Source organism: Macrotis lagotis, chromosome X (genome assembly GCF_037893015.1).
Source record: "Macrotis lagotis isolate mMagLag1 chromosome X, bilby.v1.9.chrom.fasta, whole genome shotgun sequence".
NCBI lineage: Eukaryota > Metazoa > Chordata > Mammalia > Peramelemorphia > Peramelidae > Macrotis > Macrotis lagotis.
In genome coordinates this window covers 385,956,721-385,979,850 of record NC_133666.1, presented here as the reverse complement: position 1 = coordinate 385,979,850, position 23,130 = coordinate 385,956,721, and the positions used below count along the sequence as shown (strand labels likewise).

The 23,130-nt window shown below is 35.2% G+C and overlaps 1 long non-coding RNA gene across 1 annotated transcript; it reads right to left on the bottom strand.

The window, feature by feature from the left end:
* Nucleotides 1–9,724: 9,724 nt before the first annotated feature.
* Nucleotides 9,725–19,416, bottom strand: LOC141501413 (uncharacterized). Its single transcript, XR_012472227.1, has 3 exons — nt 19,081–19,416; nt 15,864–16,036; nt 9,725–13,010 (listed from the first exon to the last, which is right to left on the bottom strand). It is a non-coding gene; the product is annotated as an uncharacterized LOC141501413 (long non-coding RNA).
* Between the last annotated feature and the right edge of the window lie 3,714 nt (nt 19,417–23,130).

Here is a 23,130-nt window from a genome sequence, read left to right as displayed (position 1 = left end):
CTCAGAGATTCCACTGTATAGCACAAGTTCAAAATTACAAAAAAATTACAATTACCAAAAAAAGTCCCATATGTACCAATTATTCATAACAACACCTTTTTGGTGAAAAGAACTAGGAATAAAGTATATCTTCACTGACTGGAGGATGACTAAACAAATTACATTATATAGGATCATAGCTTTATATGTTGATTCCAACTACTTCTTTTAAAGTTGAGAAAACTAAAAAGCATAGCTCAGCAATGACCCACAGATAATGAATGACAGAGTTGTGATTTTTAATTATGATCCTCCAGCAATACATCCCACATTCTATCCATTGAATCACATGACTATATGGGCATATTACTATCATAAGAAAAAAAGAATATAATAATATAGAAATGCATAGAAAGTTCTATTCTGTCTAATACAAAGTAAACAGATTGAAGAAAAAATATATCCAATGATCACAGCAGTGTAAATTTAAAAAGCAATGAAACAGTCAAAACTGAATGAATATTACAAAATTATAATGACCAAACTTGACCCTTAAGAATAGATATGAGGAAAACCTCCAAGAAATGTATGAGGAATAGCTAGGTGGTACAGTGGATAGAACACCGGCCCTGGAGTAAGGAGGTCCTGAGTTCAAATCCAGTCTCAGACACTTAATAATTACCTAGCTGTATGGTCTTGAGCAAGCCACTTAGCAACCCCATTGCCTTGCAAAAAAAAAAAAAACCTAAAAATATGATTTAGGTTCAGGATATGAAAGAGCTCAAAAAGATTTTGAAAACTAAGTAATGGGGATAGAGGAAAAATTGAGAAGAGAAATGAGAGTGATACAGGAAAATCATGAAAACCAAGTCAACAGTTTGGTGAAGGAGAAATAAAAAAATACTGAAGAAAATAACATCTTAAAAACCAGTTTGCATCAAATGGAAGAAAAAAGTTCAAAATGACAATAAGGAGAATACCAGGAACATGGAGGTGAAAGAGGAGGAGGTGAAAGAGGAGGAGGTGAAAGAGGAGGAGGTGAAAGAGGAGGAGGTGAAAGAGGAGGAGGTGAAAGAGGAGGAGGTGAAAGAGGAGGAGGTGAAAGAGGAGGAGGTGAAAGAGGAGGAGGTGAAAGAGGAGGAGGTGAAAGAGGAGGAGGTGAAAGAGGAGGAGGTGAAAGAGGAGGAGGTGAAAGAGGAGGAGGTGAAAGAGGAGGAGGTGAAAGAGGAGGAGGTGAAAGAGGAGGAGGTGAAAAAGTTCTCTGAACAAAATAATTCCTTCAAATGTAGAATGGAATTAAGAGAAGCAGATGACATTGTGAGAAATCAAGAAAAAAATAAAGCAAAACCAAAAGAATGAAAAACTCAAAGAAAATGTGAAATATCTCACTGGAAAAACAACTGACCTGGAAAACAGATCCAGAAGAGATAATTTTAAAATTATTGGACTACCTGAAAATCATAACCAGGGGAAGCCTAGACTTAATTTTTCAAGAAATTCTCCAGGAATAATGCCCTAATATCCTAGAAGCAGGGAGTAAAATAGAAATTTAGGAAATCCACTGATCACCTCCTGAGAGAGATACCCAAATAAAAACTCCCAGAAATATTATAGTCAAATTCCAGAAATTCCAAGTCAAGAGAAAATATTACCATAGCCATAAAGAAATAATTCAAATATCATGGAGCTACAGTCAGGGTTATACAGAATTTAGCAACATCTACATTAAAGACCTATAGGTGGTCTTTGAATACAAGTAAACGAGCTTGTATTACAACTGAGGGTCCATTACCCAGCAAAATTTCTCCTTTCAGGAGAAAAGATGGACACTGAATGAAATAGAGGACTTTTCTACTTTACTGTTTAAATGACCAGCGCTGAACAGAAAGTTTGATCTTCAAGTACAGGACTCAGGTGAAGCATAGAGAATGGGCAGGAAGGACAACTTTTAAGGTATTTAATGCTTGTATTCCTGCATGGGAAGGTGATGCTGATAACTCATATAACCCTTCTCATTTATTAGGGCAGTGAGGAGCATATACAGATGAGAAACAGGAGGGAGCTGAATATGTAGGTATAATATATTATAAAGATGGAGTTAATGGGAGAGAAAGGAATGTACTGGAAGAAAGGGAAAGGAGAGATAGAATGAGCTAAGATATTTTAGAAAGAGGGAAGAAAAAGCTTTTACAATGGAGTGTAAGTGCAGAAGGAGAGGGGGAATAAATAAGCCTTCACTCTCATTCAATAGGGTATAGAAATTTATCCCAACCTAGAGGAAAGAAGAGGAGGGAAGGGAAGGGAGGGAAGGGATGGAAGAAAGGGGATGGGGGGTATGTAGGTGATAGAAGAAAGGGAAGTTTGTGGGGGAAGGTAATCAGATACAACATGCTTTTGAGAAGGGATAGACAAGATGGAGGGAAATATAGCTAGCAATAGCAACTGTGGGTTAATATATCGAAGCAACTACACTGATGTACTTACAATAAAGATTATGATGTATCTAAGAGACAAAGCTGATGGTATCTGAACACAGATTGAAGTATACCTTTTTCCTCTCACTTTATTTTTCTTGAGATTTCTTTATCTTTGCGGGGATATGTACTTTTACACCAAGACTTTGTAGCAGTGTGAAAATAAATACAAAAATATAAAAAAGAATAGATGAGTTTTTTCCCCTTTCCTCTCAGCTCTTATTCTTCTTTCACAACATGATTAATATGGAAATATGTTAAATTAGAATGTACACGTATAACTTTTATCAGACTATTTGCTGCCATGGGGAGGAGAAGAGAAAGGAAGATGGTAGAAAAATATGGAACTCAAATTTGAAAATGGATAAAATGTTGCAAAACTATCATTGCATGTGACTAGAAAAATAAAATAGAATTTCAATTAAAAATAAAATATTTACATCTATTTAAAAAATAGTTAAGAAAAACATTTCCTCTGACATCTTTACAGAAGAGAGATCCCATGGCTCCAGAATACTGCTTTGCAATATATTAATTTATTTTAATTTTGTTTTTATTTGAGGCAATGGGGTTAAGTAACTTGCTTAAGATCACACAGCTAGGTAATTACTAAGTATCTGATCCTGATTTGAACTCAGGTCCCACTGGTTCCAAGGATGGTGCTCTAACTGTGCCATAATATATTAGTTTTGCTGAACACTTTTTCTTCAAAAATTCTGTATTATGACTCTTGGGGATAGAGGAGGAGGAAATTTACAGTAAAACAATGTAGTTTGAATAATATAAGAGGTAGAAAAACAAAAGGTATAGATGAAAAAGTATTTTTAAAAAGAACATGTTAAAATATAGTAGGCTAAAATATCTGACAAGTTAAATAATTATTAACAAGTTAATTCATGCAAATTATCTTAAATACTTGAATCTAAGGTGTTTAAATTAATGACACTATCCACTTTAATATACTCCAACCCAGCTGTTAATTGTCTAGAGAATTTTTGCACTATGTTTCTAATGTATAAGAATATACAGTATATAGCATTTAAGAGGGCAAGGGTCTGACTTCTTGTCTAGCCTATTTACAAAGAGTAAGTGCAGAGGAAGATTGGAGAGGAAGGGGCATAGGGTCAACTATCCTTGATTAATGGAAACCTCGACTCAAAAATATCCTTAGGGATATTCTGATTTTGATGAATTTCACAACAGTGCCACAAGTGATACATAAACTGTACAGAAAATTTATTAATTTATTATTTTAATGGAGTTTTCTGGCCACAGCGAGTTTTTTCTGGCCAGTTGCTAGATTTTATAGTTTGATCAATGAAATCAACTGTAGCATTTTCACACTGGGTCCCACTGTAGCAGTACTCAATATAATAAAAAAAAAATGAAGTAATAGATTAGGAAGGATGAAGACAATGAGGGCAAAGATATTAAAATGTGAAGCTTTTGGTAGACACAAAAAGATTATTTTTCCCTGTAGCAATTTTTCAACTAGTCAGTTACTTTTTTCAGTACAAAAGCATCAGGGATGCTGAATGATTTGTTTTTTTCCCCTGTGCTATTTAAAGTTCAGAAGTTATAATTAATAATGCTTGTCCTTCATTTTTGAAGAAGATCACAACATCAAAGGAGGTGATGCCATGACAAGCATGTGAATTAGATTCGAGTGAGGGGCAGCTGTGCTAAGTCACCAGCCTCACTTTCTCCTCCAGAGTCATCTGGGTCCAGTGGCCAGATATGCATCAGAAGTTGGCCCTAGATTGCAAGGCAATCAAGGTTAAATTATTGCCCAAGATCATACAGCTAGTAAGAGTCAAGTGTCTGAGGCCACATTAGAACCCTTGTTCCCCTAACTCCAAGATCTGTGCTTTATGCACTGTGACACCTAGCTATCCTAAAAATTATAATTACATCTTTTGAATAGCTTCATTTTTTCACACTTCATTCTACTTTGTTCTTTGTTCTTGGTTGCTAAACATTAATAAACATTAAATGCTAGTGTAATTTCAAACTAAACAATCAAAATGCACCAAGCCCATGCAAAATGAAGTAGCCTGAACCAGAGCAATTCATACAATTACAACATCATAAAGATGATCTTTAGAAGACATAGGAATTCTAATGAACAAAATAACCAAGCACATGTCCAAAAGACATGACAAAACATCTGCCCATATGCCCAGATAAAGAATGAATTCAGAAATAATTCCCCATGTGCTTTGAGGAATTGCCAGTAGGAATCATTGAAGACATGGCAAATAAAGTAAATAAAAGATCCTGAGGCAAGATTTAGGCAGCTAGCATTTTTTAAATTATAGTTTATTTTTAAAATTACATAAAATTTTGAGATTACTCAAAAAACAAATACCAAGTCCCCAGGTATTGAATTATCTCTGAAAAAGTTTTATCAAAAATTAGAAAATCTCTCACTCTGAGAACCATTGGAATATGATTCAAAATTTTTAATGACTAAGAATTGCAGGCTTTGCACAATTAAGTTCCCACTTTTCTCTGTACATACTGTTTTCCTTTTGTACTTTAAAATTCAATTCAAACACATTCCTTTTGGTAGATAAGTGAAGTGAAATTGTTTAGCATCTATTATGGACCAGCAGGTACTCTAATAAGCACTTTGCAAATATTACCTCAATCCAGCAAGAGGTAACCATGGGTTTGGAACTTTGCAGGTGATAGAAGATTAAATTGTTTGTTGGCTACTTTTGTTCAGCCATTTAAAAAAATTCTAGGATCAGAACTATAGAACTAAATTTATTCTGATTTTATAGATGAGGAAATCAAGGCCCAAAAAGAAGGAAAATTACTACTTCAAGATCATACAACTAGAGTAACCATTTCATATCTGTTTAATTCTAAAGTATAATTTCATCCAAATGCCAACATACATTACTATATGATATTCTATGCAAATATTGATTCTTCCAAAAAAGGGAGGGGAACAAGAGGGCAGCACAAGGAATTCTATTAAGTGTTCAGCAGTTTGACCACTAAAATTTGATTCCACAGTCAGGAGGTCTTTGGAGAGGGTAATATTTGTCCCTTGGAGAAAAGTACACATCTACCATTTATCAGGCATGTAATCTTTTCTCATTTTTAAAAATAGACCTCTAAGAGGATTCCTCAAAACTGGATCTTGTTCTTTACCACGTGAATTGTAACATTTATTTTTCATTTTTATGCACTGATGATTTGGGATCTTACTAATAAAATTCACTCTCACACAAACCAGAGATCTGTATGATGTGACTGGATCACCTCTGTACACAGAAAAAAAATTGAAATGCTCTCTTCTTGTCTACTTACATAAACTAAGGAATTATAATAGCTATGTAATATGTGTGTGCTCTAGCCATTTTCTCAGGTCCAGGCCTGTTATATCTAGAGCCTCCAGTTTCTCTGATACCCTGAGGGGTTATAGTAGCTCTTTTCTACCCCATTCCAGTACCCACCAGCTGTGTTGCAATTTTAAGAGTTCAGTGATCTTCCCGTTTCATTTAACCACTAATTGCTGAGCCTGTATTCCGAAATTATCAATAATAAAGACTCCATAGACGCAAAAACATTTGAATACCACCATCTAAATGAAACCTTTAAGATCCCCCAGCTGTTTGGTGTATTTTCAATAATCACCCTGTTTTTCATTTTGTATTTATCATTTCTTCCCTTTTGAAGGACTCATTAGTTAGAGTATGCAGGTGGACATGGGGCCCCTAAATAGCCTTTGAGGAAGTATGAATTTTAACACATCAACTTTTTGTTGTTTTTTTGTGAGGGGGCTTGTCAAAGAAACAGAAAGTGGATTTAGAGACATTGAGAGATTCCAGGTAGGTAGAAAATGTTAGTGGTATTTGTTTAACATATTTGGTTTCATCCCTTTTCCTATTATTACGATGAAAGTACTAAATACAAGTATGTATGATTGGACTTCATGGATTTCAGAATGAATCTAGAGAGGCTAAGGTTTACCTGTAGATTGGGGAATGAGCCCAGTCTGATTGGATATGTCCACATTAAAGCATCAGAGTAATGACTGCCACCACCACCCCCAGCTACCTCCAAAAGTACACAGAGCAAGAGAAAAGAGGTAGCCAAATCTCTGAGAGCCATAAAGAACTTGATGGTACCCAGAGCATCCTCTGGAATTGGATGGAAAGCATCAGTTCTGGGAGAGGGACGAGAGAACTCATCAGTTATTGACCTGCAGTGCCTCCTGGTGGTTAAATAAATCAGAATATATTCACTTTAGCCAAAACACTTTTCTACATGATCCTGAGTGCTTAATGTCTTCCTTTCTATTTCTTTGTGAGCTCTCATGGACACAGATCACACCATTCCTAGTCTACCCTTCAGTTTTGGAAATTGCTCTCTAAATAGTCATTTGAGTCCCATCTAAGAAACATTTCTTTGAATTCCATTATGGAGGAAAATCTCTAAATTAGTCCCTTCCTTTTTCTGACCTAATTTTTAAATTTTTTTCTAAGGGCAGACATTCAACTTTGAACACCTCAGGTAGCATTCAATCAAGTTTTCTAACAAGTTTCTTTGAGGTGAAGTTGGAAAAACAAACAAAAGAACAATAGCTCTTTATTTCTGGATTTGATTCCCATTTCTTTCCATTTCTTACCTACTGTGACTTTTGATTATATCACATAACTTCCTTAAGGTCTTAGTTTTCTTATCTGTAAATTGACATCTTAAGGTCCTCCAGATCTATTATGGCTTCAATTTTATATTTTCCTTAACCCCATCCAGAGGCATACTGGCACCAGCTCAAACCATCTTAGGAACTCCAATTGTTAAATTTTCAGTGTGAGCATTTATATCTCAGAAAATAACAAATGCTGTAAATCAAGAACCGAAGTATTATTTAGATTGAATAAAGTATTAAAAATTTAGATTAGACTTAAAGTGTGTCTAAAGATATATGTGTATAAGTATATGTGTGTGTGTGTGTGTGTGTGTGTATATAGTTATATAGCTATCTGTATGGATAAATCTCTCTCTATACACACACACACACACACACACACAGTGTATATATATTATATATATATATATATATATATATATTTTTTCTTTTTGGAGATCTGGTTTTTAAGCCATCAGAATTTTCTTTTTTCCTAAAGTTCATATACCTGAAACTGCTGGAAGGCAGTTATCTTACTTGTCAGCTGTGTGACCTTGGGTAAGTCACTTATCTCTGATTGCCTCACATCCAGGGCCATCTCCAATTGTCTTGTTCCATATCTGCCCCCTGGACACAGATGTCTCTGGAGGAGAAAATGAGCATCTTCACTCAAATCCCATTCAAGTGCTTGTCATGACATCACCTTCCTGATGCCATTGTCTTCTTTGATAAAGGAAAACATCATTATTAATGTAAATAGGAATAGCACTAAAAGGCAGTGATCTCAGAAGAAATTCAATTAACAATCTTGACTCTGGAAAAGAGAGAGAGGTAAAAAATGGGGGAGCAGCACATGTGGTCAGACATGTTTTAATCACTGTTTAAACTGAACATTTTTTCTTCTTTTATTATAAGGATAGATTAAATGACAGGGCTGAGGAGTAGATCAGAAAATAACTATACTTTTCTTTAAATTAAATATGAAGAGGAAAAATAGAACAAATTAGGTTGGCTTGTGGATGGAGTTCTACTCCAAAATATCAATTAATCCTAGTATCAACTAATTCAATTTTTTTTGTTCTTCATGAAAATTTCTCCCCCCACCCCGGAAATATTTCCTTCAAAAAAAATCACTATATAAACCATCACAATCCAATCTTTGATAGTTCTATTGGGGGTGTTCAATCCCTTTTCTCTGCTTGAGGAATCTCTCCTACAAACAAATTAAATTGTTTTTGCCTTTTAAATGTCTGATATTTTCTAGTTAATGTCAGAAATAACTACTAGGGAAGACCTTGGTATTGAAAATAGCAATAGCAAAATTTCATCTCCTTTCCTTGCCATGATGCATGCCATCCTTTACACAAAGTGTTTTTTAAAAGGTGCTGTGGAATATCCCCAGTACCTTTTCAAGGGAAAGTTGTAAAAAAAGAAAAGCATGAACTAGACATTGTCATTTTTTTATTCTACCTAACTCCAAAGTCAGTACCCCTTGATAGTTGAGTACTTTCTAAAGTCGTATAGTCCATCCTATCATATCATGGAGGAAAGAGAACTGATAAAGAGGAAAATATTATATACCTTAATTCATTTATCTTACAAATATCATGCTTATCTATCTGAGGAGAGAGAGCAATGTTTGAGCAAAGGAATTTTACTGGTGAATTAATGGTGAACAGTGAATTCAAGGTACTCTGGCACCTAAGTAGGAGAGGATCTCAAAATTACATTATATTAGGCTATTCAGTTAATGCTAACTTTATAGATCATAAAAATCACAAATTTCAAGCTTCCAGGAACTTTAAAGTTTAATTCAACCCTCTACCTATGTACTAAGAAGGAAACAAAGGCACAAGAGAGGTGACTACAGTACATGATTATAGTAACTATTAAGTGGTAGAACCAGGACTAGTACCCACATCCTGTGTGAGTACTGATGGAGACAAAATTGAATAAGTGCAAAAATATAAATATGTAAAAATTTATATTAAATGATCAATATAGAACAGTCAACATAAATGTTTACTGGTAAGAATAAAAAATAGATGGATTAGTGGAATAGATTAGGTATAAAAGCAACAATAGCAAATAACTGTATACTCTGAGATAAACCCAAAGACTCTAGCTTCTGGGTTAAGAATTTACTATTTGATGGCTAAAACACCAGCCATGGAGTCAGGAGTACATGGGTTCAAATCTGGTCTCAGACACTTAATAATTACCTAGCTGTGTGGCCTTGGGCAAGCCACTTAACCCCATTTGCCTAAAAATTTACTATTTGATAAAAACTCCTGGGAAAACTGGAAAACAATATGACAGAAAGTAGGCATAGTGCAAGATTTAGACATAAAGGGTGATATCATAAGTAATAGTTTATCTGTTGGATCTATAGAATGGGAGGCATTTATGACCAAACAAGAAATAAAGAATATCATAAAATATAAAATGGATAATCTTTATCAAATTGAATTTAAAAGGTTCTGTGCAAATAAAACTAATATAAGATTAAATGGAATGCAATGTTATGAAATAGTTTTTACAGTTAGTATTTCTGATAAAGAGCTCATTTTAAAAATATAGAGAGAACTATGTCAAATTTACAAGAATACAAGTCATTTCTCAATCGATAACTGGTTAAAGAATATGAACAGGCAGTTTTCAGATGAAGAAATTAAAGCTATCCATAGTCATATGAAAAAAGCTCTACATAATTATTGATTAGAGAAAGGCAAATTAAAACAACTCTAAAGTATCACTTCATACCTATCAGATTGACCAATATGACAACAAAAGGGAAATGATCAATGTTGGAGTAACTGTGGTAAAACAAGGACACTAAAAAGCACTGTTAGTGTGAATTGGTCCAACCATTCTGGAAAGCAATTTGGAATTATGCCTAAATGTATAAAACTCTGCATAATCTTCAATCCAGGAATAACACTACTAGGTCCATCCCAAAGAGATTATAAAAAAGGGAAAAAAGACTCACATGTACAAAAGTACTTATAGCAGCTCTTTTCATAGTGGCAAAGAATTAGATATTGAGGAGATGCCCATCAATTGAGGAATGGCTGAACAAATTGTGGTTTATGAATCTGATAGAGTACTATTGTTCTGCAAGAAATCATAAATGGGCATACTTCAGGAAAGCTTGGAAAGACTTGCATGAACTGATTCTAAGTGAGCAGGAAAACGTTGTGTATATTAACAGTCACATTGTAATGATCAACTATGATAGACTTAGCTCTTCTCAGTAGTACAATGATCAAGACAATTCTAAAGAACTTGTGATTAAAAATGTCATACACATCCAGAGAAGAAACCATAGAGTCTGAATATATACCAAAGCATGGTATTTTCAATTTTTTTTGCTTTGTTTTTGCAAGGCAATAGGGGTAAGTGACTTGCCCAAGGTCACACAGCTAGGTAATTATTAAGTGTCTGAGGACACATTTGAACTCAGGTTCTTCTAATTCCAGGGCTGGTGCTCTATCCACTATGTCATATAGCCACCCCAATATTTTCAATTTTTAAAATCTATTTTAAACTTTATGATTTCCCCCCCCATGGCTTTTCCCCTTTTGTTATGATTCTTCTTTCACAATATGTCTAATATGGAAATGTATTTAATATGGTTGTAGATGTATAATCTATATCAGATTACTATTCACTGTCAAGGGGAGGGGAGAGGAAAGGGAGGAAGACTATGAAATTCATAATCTTACAGAAAAGTGAATTTTGAAAACTTTCTTTGCATCTAGTCAGAAAAATAAGTTTTTTTAAAAAAAAGAGTAAGAAATTACTGAAAATTCTTATGTAGATGCCTGAACTATCAGTTACTAAGACATCAGTGATTAAGACTTTAAAGTCATTTCCATCTGTAATGGTTATGACTCCAAAGAATCTACTACTAAAATGGAAGAATGAATTTGCCTAAGGGTAGATTTATCCTATAGAACTTTCTGAAAGATGTTCTGCAACTGAAGCACAATACAAAGAATGGTGCCACTGTGCCGGCTTTAGTTTATTATACCCAGTGGGACTGGAGTCCCAAGGCTCTTGCTTAGTTACTCAGCACTTCTATTGTCTAACAGGGCATATCTCCTTTAAAGTGAACCAAGTAATAGAGGTTAGATGTTGAGGAAATTAAGAGTGGAGAAAAATAGCTCTGGAACTAACCACCTGAGAGAAGTTATGATGATTAAAAAAAGCATAAAATCCTTGCAAACCACAGTTGGCTGTAAATTTCATGTCTTATAGAAAGTCATGGTCTTTGAGAAGAAAGCAAAATATTTCAATTCGAAAGATCTGAACTCCAAATCATTTAACCTCTCTAAGTCTCAATCTCTTCCTCTATAAAACTGGGATAATATTGTGAGGATTAAAAATTTGTGAAATCTAGAGTTTATGGATAATTTTGTCTTTTTGTTAGTAAGGCCAGTACATTTAGTAATGAAAAAGAAGGTCATTTGGCCATCTCTCCCTTAGACCAAAATCTCCTCAGGGAGGTGAGCTCATTGTATATATGCTCTTGAATAGTAGGTACCCGAGGGGTATCAATGAACTCTGATTGGTTAACATAATGTGCTAAATTAAAATGAGGATTCAGGGGTTTGTAGGACTTGGGTAATCCAAATCTTGGTCAAAGAGACTTAGCAATTTGCATATCATCTGTCTAAAAAAAAGGGGGGGGGAAGGAAAATCATCACTTTCCCAGACCTGTCTGAGGAAGCACAATGATCAGAAAGGAATGCACTCATTAGCCCAAATTTAGAATTCCTTTTACTCTCTGATTAGATATTGGCCTGGGCAAATCTCTAAGAGATATTTCCCATACCAGTTTCTGGATGATGAAGAAAAGGAGAAAAAAAACTTGATACTAGTACAGTGATTAACGATAAATATATTAACATCTCCACAAGGTTATAAGAAAAACACTGAGTTGTATTTATATAAATACGAACTATTATCATTAGGTTAATTCAACAGAATTTAGTGATTTAATCAATTAACAAGCATTTATTCTGCACCTACAATTTTGTCCTACTGCTGTCAGACAGCATCTATGTGTATGTCAAACACAAGGAGCTACAAAAAGAAATGACAAGCTATTCCTACCCTTGAGTAGCTTTCATACTAGTGGAAGGGAAGGGATAAAATATGTAAATAGATAATTAAATAACAAGGCATTCTGAGGAGGGAAGAATTACTGATATCTGAGAGAATGAAGAAAAGTTTCAGAAGAGTCACCTTAGTTGGATTTTGAAATAAGTCTGGAGAAGTAGGTTGGATCCAAGTTGTCTTCAAATTTGGAGGAAATTTAGATTTTACTCTAGAATCAATTAAGGAAGCCACTGAACATTTTTGAGTTGGAGAGTAACAGTTATCTCTTTCATGCTATTTACTGTTCGGTTATTTTCAATTGTTTGTGATTCCATTTGGGATTTTCTTGGCAGAGACACTGGGCGGGTTTGCCATTTTTTTCCAACTCAGTTTCAAGATGAGGTAACTGAGGTAGACTTAAACAACTTTCCCAGGGTCACCCAGCTAGAAAGTATTTAAGGACAAGATTTGAACTCAGAAAGACGAGTCTTCCAACTCCAGGCCTGGAGTTAACATGTTTTCTTCTTCATTAGATATATGATCTTTAAGGGTAAGAACTGTTTTACCTTACTTTGTATCTAGCACATATTAAGTGACTATGGAAGTCAGACACTGTTCTAAGTGGTCTACAATATATTTCATTTGATCCTCATAACTACCTTGGGAGGTAGGTGCTGCCATGAATGTTGAAGAAACTGAAGCAAACAGAGGTGACATGCTTGTCTAGGGTCACAGTCAAGAAGGGTCTGAGACAGGATTCAAATTCAGGTCTTCCCAATCCCAGCACTCTTTCCACTTTGTCTGACTTTCTACAAAGTACAAAATCAAGTTATAAGTGACATTACAATGAAATTCTTAACCTGATGTTTTATTGAACATTTGTATACATATTAATTTTTGGTAAATACATATTTCAGAAAATTATTGTCAGAAAAGTATTTTTTAAATTCAAGTAGATATTGCATCCTTTCAATTTCTCCATCCTTTTTAAAAAGGGTAGAGGTCAGTCTCAAATAGACCATGTTTAGATTTCCTAATTCTTTGTTTGTCTTGGGGGCTGGGAATTTAGTCACAATCTATTACAATAATTAGTTTTCATTTCAGTCCAGTGGAATTATTAAAACCTTCAGGTCAAGGTAGTCTTCTTTGATACTGTTTTACTGAAATTAATTCAGACAAGTTATTAATACAATCATGATGTATAAGGAGCCTCTTTTTAGGAAAATTTCTAATATTCAAAAAGATTTGGCATTCTCTCTACATTTAAAAAAATTTTGTATCCCTTTTTAACTCTTGGACTTTGTATATTTGAAGCAACATTAGGATAAAAATACTTTTAAATAAAAGAAACCAACAGAGTAGATTATATATCTGTTGTTGGACAGGCATGGAGAAGGAAATTTGTAAAAACTGTAGAATTTTGTAGTTGAAGGGACTTCCTTCAGTCTGTGACAGGGAGAAGATCAAAAGTAGCTTCATCCCTAACCTCATGTACTGAAGTATTGAATAGTTTGGTGTTCTACTTTGTACTCTCCTTTCTTTACCACAGTCTTCCCTTCGTTAAGTTACTCCTTTCAGTATTTTTTGCCTTTGGTTGCTGCCCAATTCTTGATAATACTTTCTAAATAGTTTGACTCATCAAATGCTTGGCAGAATTGAGGGTATCTTCCTCCCACTCCTTTCTCTCAGCTTGTTTTCTCCTAACTCATGAGTGTCTTTTTTCAAAATTCTTAATTCTCTGACTGAAGTGGCACTTTTGGATAAAAGATTACTGTGGTACAATCTGCTCTCAGGAACTAGAGAAAATGAGTCCCTTTGAAATCATAATATTAAATGTTCAAATGCTCATTGCAACTACTTATATTTGTTATTATTTTCATTATTGTTTCTGTAAACTTGAAGTTCAAGGTAGCTTACTTAAAAGATGTTCACTGGTAATGGAAGACATTGATTTAGAGGACTTTAAAATATCACTAAATGAATCTTATATAAGGTTTTTGACAGAGAACCTCTTGCTTCTAAATTCATAAAAATATAATTGGAAATTTGTGGATACAAATAGGTCAGCAATATTAGAGCTAGAAAATTGGAAATAACCCCTCTCCCTTCAGAAGAGAATTTTGGGACTCTGCAGATTGTTGCAAATACAGTGGAGTGTAAGCATTTGAGAAAAAGGATTATTTTATTGTTTTGTGTTCCCCAAAACCTAGCTCAATGACTAGCATGCCACAGATGCTTAATTAATGTTGGGTGTTGCTTAAATGATGATTTATAAATAATATAAATATATAAATAAACATATAAAATTGAGACCTTGATAAAATGTTTCCAAACAAGAGTTCCTTCATTCCTATGCTTATATCTCAAGGAGGTCAAGAAGGAATGATTGCATCTACAGCAGAATAAAATATGTATAAGCAGAATTTTTTGTTGCAGCAAAAAATTAGAAAATGGGTGACCACCAACTGAGAAATGACTGAATAAACTGTAGTATATAAATGCAATTGAATATTATTATGCTGTAAGAAATAACAAATATGGAGGAACCGAAGAATTCCAAGAAAGCTAATGCATTGATAAAATTATGTAGACACAAAGAAAAGGATCCAAAAGATCCATTATTCCTAGTAACCACAACAACGGAGGGGAAGACAACAGTCAAAGACATGATTTCTTATTATTAAAATCATCAATCATGATTTCAAGGGAGGGATGATAGACATTCTCAGTAGAAAGGTGATAGATTCTAAATATGGAATGCTTATACCATCAGGCCTGACCAATGTATAAGTTTGTCATTCATGACAGCTTCCATTTTTACAAGGAAAGGAACTCTAGAGAATAGAGTTATTGAGAAATAATAATTATTTAAAAATAAAAAGCAGCAACAAAATATTTTCTAATGTAAAAAGCTCAGCAAAGGTTGATATTATCTTCATGGATTGTAAATGCTTTCACATTAAGAATAAAGTGGGAGCTGATTATGTGTCAACCAGAGACTGAAGATCTACTAGAAATGATACTTTTGCTATCAGGAAAATACCAGAACAAAAAAAAATGGTTTGAAAGGGAATTAACAGAATTTGGAATGTCAAGGAAATTCTGTGATTGAATAAGAAGACTGGCTAATGTAAAATGAGATAGTATGGTCCTTGGAGTTCTTGTAAAATAATTGCCTTCTCATGAATTTTAGCTAGAACCCCTTAGAGTTGAAAAATTGGCATTTTTGCTCAAATATTTGCTTTCAAAAACAATTTGCCTATATTTTGGTGAGCATTTCACTTGCCAGAAAAGTCAATTGCCATTTTTAAGAGAAGTGCCTATGCCAAGTGTCTATAAATGCAATCACAGAATTACTTATCTGTGAGTATCCTTTTGTCAACTCACTAACAAGTCTAAGGCCACATGCAATCTCTCTCAAGGTTCTAATAGGTGCCCCTGAGGAGGTAGTTCTTTCATTACCCCCCCCACCACCAGTTTCTCCTGCCTCCAAAGATTGTGAGATTGAGAATCAATTGGTCAGCTATTTATAAATAGTTATTAGAAAGATTAAAATGGTATTATAGTATAAAATGTATAAATGGGATATGACTTTGCCATATACCACAAAAGTGAATCCAGGAGAAGGGAAGCTCAATGACATTGGTAAAAGGTCAACTTACAGCTTTTGATTGTTAGAAATCACTGACTCCAGTTCCTGAGGACTCAAGTTGTTCCCTTTAGGCATGAATTAGAGCTCATTGCTAGGTTTCTTGTAGACCTATGAATCTAGGCCCCATCTGAACGTGGTTCAAAATCTGGCATGACATGAGCATGAGTAGATGCAGGAATAAACCTAGGAAACAAATGGGAGGACAAGAAACTCAACATTCTCCACATCTTGTGAAGTTTATGAGGTCTTCCTCTAGCCAAAGGAGTTTTACTGAAATGCTACACTTAATCAAACCTATCAAATGACTTCAGTGCCACACTAACTTGATAACTTATAGAGGATTCCTGGAGTAAGACAAAATTTCTTTTGCCTATCAAACACAACACGATGCCTGATCCAATTACAAAGATTTTTCACATTCATGAAAAAGCCTGTTGATTGAGGTGCATTTTTATAATTTCAAAACTTAAAAGAATCTTAGAAATTCTCCATTTCAGCTTCTAAAGATCTCTGCTATATTATAGTAGATGGCTCCCCTTTTAATCTCAGTTCAAGTGTCACATTATACAATCCCAAGGAAAAATAACACAAAGAATAATAGATTGAAAAAGTGATGTGGTAGATGACCTTGGGCAACCCTTCCTAAGCCTCAGTTTCCTTATTTGTAAAATGAAGGTATGAGACCTGAGTGGAAAGATAAGAGCTATTACTAGATAACCTAAGTTCTATTCCATGACTGTACCTTAAATGAAATTCTTGTTTCAAATTCTGATTATATGTTGAAGTGTTTCCTTTAGAAATATGTTCATGGGAATAACAAATAAAAACAGACCTACTAAGGGTGAATGTTATAATGAAAGGTAGAGTTGTCCAGCTCCTATCTTCTCTATTAAGGAGAATGATCTGCAGTCTGGAAAAGCCAAACACAGTTAAGAGGAAATTAAAGCCCAGAGACCAGAATTAAAATTAATGGATAAAAGTTAAAGGAAAAACCACATGAAAACTATGTAAAGGGTGGTGGAGAGTGGTGTGTGTGTGTGTCTCCAATAAGATTCACTTTTCATAGGCTGAATTTAAAGAGATAACAAATGACACCAGTCATAAAGTGATTAGTTGATCAGATCTAGTTAAGTCTAAATGTGCTCCAAAGTCACACCAATGTATTCTCCTTGTATTCCTAAACTACAGTTTCCCTAGATACCATTCCAAGCATTCTATGAATTCATCAGATTCCCATCACACTATGATGAATCCAGGATATTAAAAGCTTTAAAGGTAAATGGGAAGGGGGGCAGCTAGGTGGCACAGTGGATAGAGCATAGGCCCTGGAGTCAGGAGTATCCAAGTTCAAATCCAGCCTTAGACACTTAATAATTATCTAGTTGTGTGGCCTTGGGCAAGCCACTTAACCCCACTGCCTTGCAAAAAACTAAAAAAAAAAATAAAAGGTAAATAGGAAGAGTTCAATTTAATCAATCAATAGTTTTTGGGTCTAGTGGAAAACAAGGAGCCAAAGGAGCTGGTATGGTTGGACTTGTGCTTTAGGAAATTCATTTTGACCTCTCTATGGAGGATTGCTTGAAGTGAAGAGAAGTATGAAGCAGAGGAATTATTTAGAAGGCAAGTGATAGGTGATAAAGATTTGGACTAGGTTTATGGTTTTTATAAATGAAACAAGAAGGGAATACACACACACACACACATATGTATATGGCTTGTGAAGATAGAAATAATGAAATGTATCAAAGGATTGGATATGTGAGGTGAGTGTGAGGCATCAAGGATGATAACAGTGTTGATAACAGTGTTGAGAACTTGAGGAAATTCAGAAAAGGTGAATGGAGAAAGATAATGTGTTCTTTTGGGATACATGTTAAAGTAGAGGAGATTGGGGTTCCATGAAGTTTCTAACTAAAAAGCCCCTTCTCTTTGGTTCTAAGAATGTGTCCCTTTTCTCTGACAAATACCCTCTGAATAGGCTATAAAAACCACAAGACTAAAGACAACCTCATCTAGGAGGGGAAATAAGGACTTAAGTATACTACCCTTTCCTTCTATATTCCCAGACCCAGATTCTTCCACAAAAGAAATAAAATGTCAAAATTTCTTGCAAGCAAAAGGCAAGATGAAATAAGTCATTTCATCTCGGGCAAGAGGCTGGAGTCAGTTAAGTCATTTAACTCTCTTCTATCTTATCTCATAGTAGTGTTTCTTAACAGAATCAAATTTTAAGTATTAAATTTAAAATTCATATTAAGATTCATATTTCTTGTTTCATATCACATTTTTATTTGCATTTCGATGATATTCTCAAAAAGTAGTGGTTTGTTTTTTTTTTTTTTTTGCACAATGAAATATACTTCTTGGCCTCCTCTCATTTTTCCTTTTGGTGACAAACTTTTTTGATGACAAAGTATGTCAATAAATACTGAGAATCTGAGAAGTCATCTAGTCAAAGTCAAAAGCACTTAATCACTCTTCCCCATTAAACATCTCTGACAGCTTAACTAAAAGAAATTTAACTATTCAAACTGAAGTTATAACTTTGATCTTCTTTCAGCAATATAAGTAGCATCTCTCTATATAAGAAATCAGTAAGAGCATAAAGAAGCCATTAGAATCTAAAAACAAAACTGAGAAACAATTCAGAAAAGTTCTTAAAAATCTGATTCTTGGGGGCAGCTAGATAGTGAAGGGTTAGAGCATGAGTCCTGGAGAAAGAGGAGTTGAGTTCAAATGGAGACTCAGACACTTTAAATATGTGCCTCTCAAAAAAAAAAAAAAACCCCAAAAGATTTTTAAAAAGGAAAAAAAAAACATCTTTGAATTTGAAATGGTTTATAAGGAAAATTCAAACTAGTACCAAAGACCTGACTAGGAAGATTAGGTTAATTCCATTGAGGGGCAATAATGGAGGAGTCATGGCCCCAGTATTTAATGCTTACATTTGTCTGAATCCAGTTTCCTTTTCCATGCCCACCTTTAATTGTGCAGCAAGATTGAGGTTGAAGGGTAGGGACAAAGTTGTTTACTGAATTTAAGAATAAAACTCTGGAACTCTATCCCCCTCCCCCCCCCCCCCCCAGTGCTAGGGAACCTAACTTTCCTTCCTCCCTTCCTAACTCTAGCTCTCCTCATACTTTTTCATTTCCCCCTCCCTCTTCAAAGTAAGGAAAAAATATTTTTTTAACAAAAGTCATAATAAAGAAAAGCAAATTACCACATACACAAAAAGATTTTCTCCCACTTCCATAGCACTTGAACCTGGATCTGTTGGTCCTAAGAGTTAGGTTAGTGCCATTTCAAAGGCACAGGTAATGGCCCCCGGTGCCCTCAGCTGATCGAAAGCGAGTCATATTCAAGATCTCTGGATCTGAAGTGATGGAGACAGGCCCCGTGAGTTGTCCACTGCTGTAACTCTACAGATCCAGGGAAAACTGGTGGGAAGTCTGGGAATATTTCTCATTTTTATGTGAATGGCAAGGCCACTTTGGAATGGGTTTGCCCCAAGAGAGGGGCCTGTGCTCTATAAAGCCTTGAGGTTCTTATGGCATCCAATGAGATCAAGTTTTAAAAAGTGTATGAAAAGTAAAGTAGTATAGTTCTATGACTAAAGAACTATAAGCTGATGTTGTCCCATGTTAAAGCTACTGCTGAAAGCTGATAAGTTATAGATGAAAGATTTGAGAGGAAAAACTGTATTAATGATTGTTCCAGGTTTGGATGGATGATCCTGCTACCAGATGATAACTGGCATTGGTGGTGCACCATGGTCTCTCGCTGATAAGGTCTTGAAAAAAAGCCAAGCTGACCATTAGTTCATTGAAAGACAAGACAAAACTGGTAGTCACGTTCTGTCACCAGATAAGCACAAGTTAGTTCTTGTCCAATGCTGATATTTTACCAGTGCTGAAACAGGAGGAATTGAAACCAATTTAAGGTCATGAGATTCCCACAGCAGTCAAACCATCTCCAATAGTTCCATTTTCTATAAATCAGGCCCTGGAATAGAATGATTCTGGCACAAGCAAATGAGAAGGATGTCCTGCACAGAATATCCCTCATTATATTAAACATAACTGTGCAACTCCCACCTGCAATAATTAATTGATTCATGTAGTACTCTTCAATTCCAAAACAATAGTAGTATTCCAGAAACTTGATAAATTTCTTTCTCAAGCTGTGGAAAGATTGGGACATTAGTGCCACTGGGACATTAGTTCACAGATAACTTATCCAACAACCATTCTGGAGAGCAATATGGAATTATACCCAAAGGGCAAAAAAATTGATCATACTCATTAATCCAGTAATACTAATCCTAGGCCTATATTCAGAAGAACAAAAAATGGGAAAAGTCCCACACATTCTAAAATATTCATAGTAACACTATTTGTAGTGGCAAAAAATTGGAAATTGATGGGATGCCTATCAGCTGAGGAATGGCTTAACAAGTTATGGTATATAAATGTTATGGAATATTATTGTTCTATAAGAAACCATGAATGGCTGGACTCTAAAGAAGCATGGAAAGAACTACAGGAACTGATGCTAAGTGAAGGGAGAAGAACAAGAGAACACTGTACACATTAACAACAATATTGCAAGTTGATCAACTTTTGATGAAGTTCCTCTCAGTGTTTTAGAGAGCTAGGACAAACCCTGGGAGATCTGATATAGATAACATTATCCACATCCAGACCAAAAAAAAAAAACCCCTACAGAATGTGGATGAACACTATGTTTATACTTTTAAAAAATTTCTCGTTTTTCTTATTATATGGCTTTCCTTTTGTCCCCCCTTAGACCTAATTCCTCATATAGAAAGTGACTAATCTATAAACATGTTAAATACCGATGTACATGTATAATGTTCACTAGGATGGTTGCCACTGAGGGGAGAGGGGTGGGGAGGAAAGGTGGAAGAAAATTATGTAACTTATAAATATGCATATGGATAAATAATGAAAAATTTTCAATATATGTAACTGGAAAATTAAAATAAAGAGTTCTAAAAAGTTTTTATCGGGGTGGCTAGGTGGCACAGTGAATAGAGCACTGGCATTGGAGTCAGGAGTACATGGTTCAAATACAACCTCAGACTACCTAGCCATGTAACCTTGGGCAAGCCACTTAACCCCATTGCCTTGAAAAAAATCTAAAAAAAAGTATCAAATAAATTTAAGTTTTTCTAGAAATTAATATATTGTAAAGGAATAGGAAAGAATGTTAAGTATTCTGCAAAATTAACATCCTAAATTTTGCTATTCCAGGTAATAATGAATCTTTTGGTATTAGTTAGCCAAAATGTTGACCTTTATCCCCATCTAGTGACAAAGAGTCATTATTGCACCCATTTTAGTCTAAAATACTAGAATAGACAACTACAGATTTAGACCATGTTCCCAATTCCCCATGATTCCTCAGACTCTGGGTCATCAAATACCAGAATTAATGAGTCTATATTCTCATCATGATTTCTTCTGGATATAGTGCTTTATTAGTAATAAGAATGAAAAATTAGTAGAACTCAAAGATTAAAAAGGGACAGCTTGATCCTTTGTCTTTTTCAGATTTAGTAGGTGTCATTTCAAATAAAGACAAAAGTTAGTCCTTTTCTCAAGGAGATTACTATCTAATTGAGGAGAGAGCTTGCAAATAACTTTGTACAAACAAGTTTTAGACAGGAGAAATTGGAAATAATCAACATAGGAAATGCATTGGAATTAGAGGAAATGGGAAAGGCTTCCTATAGATGGTGATATTTTAATTTAAAGGAAGCCAGGGAAACCAGGAGATGAAAATGGAGAACATTCCCAGCATGGGAGAAAGTCAGTGAAAATGTAGGGATCAGGAAATAGAATTGTGAGAAACTTTAATATATTCAATCTAAAAATTTCCCTCTTAGGAAAAATGGATAATTGATCACCTCTTAATGTCTTTGTCCCCATACTTAGGACATAGGAGGTTAAATTGAGTCCAAGGAACGGCAGGGCAGGGCAGGCCAAGGCAGAACCACTAACAGTGTTGATACAGTCATTTCATTAGTTGATTTTTCAGAGGGCATCAAAAGTGCCCCTCTGAGACTGCTTCTGCCCCATATTCTGCCCTCAATTTGACCAGTACCCCTAAGCACTAACTTTTCCTTTTGGAACTTATGCAGAGGCCCTATATGCCTTTGATTCCTGTTTTTTTTATTGTTTTTTTTAACCTTATGCTGGTTTCTATATCTGTATTGATTTAGAACCTTCCTGAAATTTCTTGAGCCTGGGGTGACTTGCTTTCCTAGATTCAATTCTGTTCTACCTTGTTCCTAATTACCTTTCATATTTCTGCTACTGCACCTGCTACCTCCATACTCACATACTCATCTAATATTTCCCTCTCTTAGTCCAGCTGTCACACTCAAAATCACAAGAATGCATCTTTAAAATTTTTTTCTTTTTTTAATATTTTCCAATTACATGCAAAGATAGTTTTCAATATTCATCCTTTTACAAGTTTTTGAGTTCCACAGTTTCTACCACCTTCCCTTCCAAACCCCTTCCCCATGAATCAAACCATCTGATATAGGTTATACACAATCATGTTGAACATATTTCCATATTAGTCATATTATAAAAGGAGAATTGGAACTAAGGGGGAAAATATGACAAGGAAAGAAAAAACATAAAACAAGTATTAAAAAGTGAACACAGACTTCCAACCAAGATGATGGAGACAACAGGCACTGTGCTAAAGTCTCTTGAACTTCCCTCATATATAATATGAAACAAATCTCTTAACAGAAATTTGATTGACAAAACCCAGAAAGAGAAGCTAGGAAAAGAACAGCTACATCAAGGTTTGTTTTGGGGATCATTGAGTAAGCAGGGTGCAGAGAGCAAAGACCCTTTCCCAGAGAGGTCAGAGCCAGAATAGCCTGGGATCAGCCGTGGAGGGCTGTGGGAGCTGAAGTCCAAGAGCCAATTGGGGCGTGAAGGATTTGGCTTTAGTACTGGTGGTCTGGGATACTCTGGCAGGGCTGGAGGGCTAGACCCAGTATGGAGAGTTGCAGACAATGATCTGCTAGGCTCCTCTGGTCTGGAAACCTCAGGCTCCATGCTTTCACTTCAGCTGAGTCCTCTTTCCAGAGCACAACAGCTTCTCCTACCCCCCCCCCCCAAAGGCTCAGGCTTGGGCAGCAGAGTTCCCTCAGCTGTGAATATGGAGAGTAATAACCTTGCTCCAGGTCATAGCCCACCATTGTTCAAGGATAAAAGCATCCAGTAGCACAG